The sequence below is a fragment of the Chrysochloris asiatica genome, unplaced genomic scaffold (assembly GCF_000296735.1).
Source record: "Chrysochloris asiatica unplaced genomic scaffold, ChrAsi1.0 scaffold00168, whole genome shotgun sequence".
NCBI lineage: Eukaryota > Metazoa > Chordata > Mammalia > Afrosoricida > Chrysochloridae > Chrysochloris > Chrysochloris asiatica.
The window spans coordinates 3,434,765-3,438,634 of record NW_006408686.1 but is presented as its reverse complement, the minus strand read 5'-3'; the positions used below and the strand labels follow the sequence as shown (position 1 = coordinate 3,438,634).

At 44.1% G+C, this 3,870-nt stretch overlaps 1 pseudogene; it reads left to right on the top strand.

The window, feature by feature from the left end:
- LOC102813099 lies at nucleotides 1-1,520 on the top strand (annotated as a pseudogene).
- The last annotated feature ends 2,350 nt before the right edge of the window (nucleotides 1,521-3,870 follow it).

The following is a 3,870-nucleotide window of genomic DNA, read 5'->3' as shown; positions in this document are numbered from 1 at the left end:
ATGCCACAAAATGAATATATTGAGTTCCACCATAAGCGGTATGGATATTGTTTGGATTGTCAAGAGAACAAGACAAAGGAGGAAAGTTGAGAGGCTCAGGAATGTTTGAAGGCCAAAAAGATGACTGGTCTGAAGGCTAAGGTCTACATAAACAATGCCATGCTGAGAAAATACAAATGAAAAAGACTATCAAAATGCATGAAAAGAGAAACACTAAACAAAAGAATGATGAGAAGACTCCACAAGGTGCAATACCTGCCTATCTGCTGGACAGAGAGGGGCAGTGCCAAGGTAAGTACTTTCCAATATGAATAAACAAAAACAAAAGGAGAAAGCAGGAAAATGGGAAGTCCCTATGCCCTAAGTCCGTGCCCAGGAAAAAACAGAAGTATTAAAAGTTACTTGACTCCCATCGACCTGGAGATGAGAGAGAGAAGAGGAAGGGCTGGTTGGTCCAAAGTGTGATAAGACCTGGGGACTCCTGAGCCCATAGACAAGGACATAGCCACGGAGGGCTAGAGCTGAGAGTGAAGCATCCAGCTGATATGGACTGAAGGGAGACACACAAGAATGCCCAAACTTGTAGATAGCACTGATTCAAGCTTGTCTTGATAGCTTGATGAACAGATCTTGACAAGAAGATTAAAAAAAATTTTTTTTTTTTTATAAAGGAAACAAGTGTAAATTGCTACAATTCGATGAGCTTGACCTAGACTTATGGATGTAGTAGTCCAAATACCAACTGAGAGGGATAGGATCCCCTCCATATACAGGGTTGATAGAGACAGGCAACTTAGACATTGGCTACCTAAAATGGGGATGAGGGGGCTATAAAGGCACAAGGAGCTCTGGTAGCATAATGGTTACGAATTGGGCTGTGAACCTCCAAGTCAGAAGTTCAAAACTACCAGCTGTTCCATGGGAGAAAGATGAGGCTCTCTGCTCCCATAAAGATTTACAGCCTCAGAAACCCTGTACAGGGTTGCGATGAGTTGGAACCGACTCCACGGCACATAACAACAACAACAACAATAAAGGCACAAAGTGACTGGCTTACAAGTTTTCAAGAAGGAGTTTCGTTTCAGAGTGTGCGGGGACAAAAAAAAAAAATGTTATTCAAACATAAAGGAGAAAAAAGAAAGCATGGAAAAGACTGGTTACTAAAGTCTGCTTGGTTGGAGATGGCTTTACACGAAAACCACCTAACTATGAAAGATTCATCAGAGCAATGGGCTTACGTTTCAAGAAGGCTCATGTAACACATCCTGAACTTAAAGCCACCATTGCTTACCACTACTTGGTGTGAAGAAGAAACGCTCATCCCCGCTCTATACGACTCTGGCTGGTTGTGATCACCAAAGGGACTGTCACTGAAGTGAATGTAAGCGAGTTGGGCCTGGTTACACAAGGAAACAAGGTTATCTGGGGGAAATATGCTCAAGTTACCAACAATCCTGAAAATGATGGATGTATACATGCAGTCTTACTGGTTCAAGCAATTTCCTAAAAGTAATTCCTGATTGGTGAAGACTACAAACAAACACCGGGAAAATCATCATGTGTTTCTGAGTACTACCAAATAGCTTCCTTACACGTCTGCAGTCATCAAGAACTATTCATGATGTTATTTTAAAGAAAAACGTTAAAATTGTCCAGTTTAACAAAAAAAGAAGAAGAAGAAGAAGTTTTGTGAAATGGCTCAGAGAAGAGGGTAAAAATCAGAAAACCAACCAGATCCCCTTCTGAAACTGGCCAGCAGGTGACCTAGGGACAGCCACTCTCTCAACCTCAGTTTCTTATCCATAAGTGGGGAAAGGAAGGGAGGATGAGCACTTCTTCCAGCTTTATGTTTCTGTGAGTTGAGAGAAACAGAAACAGGAAGATGGACTGATGGATCTGCTGGGACAAAGACAGAGACCGAGGAGGAGCTAAATCTGGTATCACAGATGTACTCTAAAGGAGGACCAAGAAGAGTGTACTTAGGATTGCCTTGACTCTTTGCAGTCACCTTATGAGGGAGGGATTTTTATTAACCCCATTATAGAGGTGAGGAAACTGAGGTCCATGATCACACAGCTCAGATGGTGGGGAACTATGTCGAACCTGTTATTCTGAGCTTAGTGATCCTCATCTTGATTTGCACATATCTCTCTCTTTCAGAATGTAGATTTTCCAAGCAGAGTCCTTGGCATCCATTACCATGTACTCAACTAGAACCTACAGAGGAGCCAAAGGAGCAGGTGCCTGACCATGGCCCTTCTCCTGAGGAGGCTCCATCCTCAGCCCAGGAGCTCCCATCCACACCCCACCCAACACTGCCAAGCCTTTCCACAGACCAAATGCCTCTGCTGGTGCTCTACTCCTGCTGCAATTTCCCATTCATCTATCTTGCACTGACCCTAAAGACTCAATGGCTGCCATCGTATCAGCATGGGAGCTGTCCAAAGGCTGAAATGCAAAGATCCTCATCCCTGTCCAGAGCTGGCTAGTCCTGCTGTCCCTAGAACAAGGCCCATCTGCTGTAGGACCTCACCTCTTCCCACACAGTCAGTTCTGAAGAAGACAAGTTTTGCACCACCTTAGGGTCTCTACCTTTGCCGATCCCTCTCCTAGAATGTTCTTACCCACCTCTTCCCATTCCTCTTATCCTTCAGGTCTCAGCTGCCATTCTCCACTCTGTTGCTCACTTTTACTTTCTGCCTACACTCTCCAGAATCGAATGACCCTCTACTTGTTTTGCTGTCTGTTTCCCCCTCAAAAAGGTAAATTGTCTGAAAACAGGTGTCCTGTTCTGTCTTGTTCACTGCGGCACTCCCAACAGTGCCTGGCATGTAGTAAGGGTTTGAGCCACATTTGTTGAATAAGTGAATCTCTCCAGACCCCATCCAACAATGGCTTCCCAAGCCCACATGGATCTGGCCCCTGCCAACCCCTTGTCATTTTTACCCTTGGTGTTCATCATTTTTCTCTTCTCAACCACATGGGTTTCCCTAGATGTTCTGTTTTTCGTACCTCCTTTGTCTGTCTGGAGCTCTGGTAGTGGTTACAAATCGGGCTGCTAACCTCAAGGTCGGCAGTTTGAAACTACCAGTGGTTCTGTGGGAGAAAGATGAGGCGTTCTGCTCCAGTAAAGATTTACAGCCTCGGAAACCCTGTGCAGGGTCACTATGAGTTGGAACCGACTCCACGGTACTTAACAACACAACAATTGTCTGCTGCACAAATTCTACTCACCAATCTCTACTCAAGTCTCTTGTCTCTAGAAGTCTTCCCTACTCCACCTGGGGCTCAAATAACAGTAATGACTTCCATCTTCCCACAGCTCCAGGTAGCATCCCTGGGCTTTACCACTCAACATTGTTATAGCTGCTGGGTGCAAATCAAGTCCATTTTGACTCGTAGCACTAATGGTTGTTGTTGTTATGTGCTGTGGAGTCAGTTCCAACTCATAGTGACCCTGTACAGGGTTTCCAAGGCTGTAAATCTTTACGGGAGCAGAAAGCCTCATCTTTCTCCCACAGAACAGCTGGAAGTTCCGAACTGCTGAGAAATCAAAATGGTTTTCTCACTGAAGAACCTGTGATAAGACTAGTGATTCACTTTGACCTTTGGAATCTTTAGCCTTCATCTCTCCATTAGAATGAATGGGGGCAAGGCAGGGAGATGATGAGATTTAGATGGGAAAGCAACAGGAATTTTATTTCCCTCATGGTGGTTCTCATTTCATTCCTTCTTGCAACTCTTTATGCCATCCAAACACAAATTATGATAAAAACAGAAAAGGTGAGGTTAACAGGCACATAGAGGTAGACGTAGAATTATAAATAGCAAAGTTATTGTATATTCTTCCACCCTTACTTTTCTATCAGT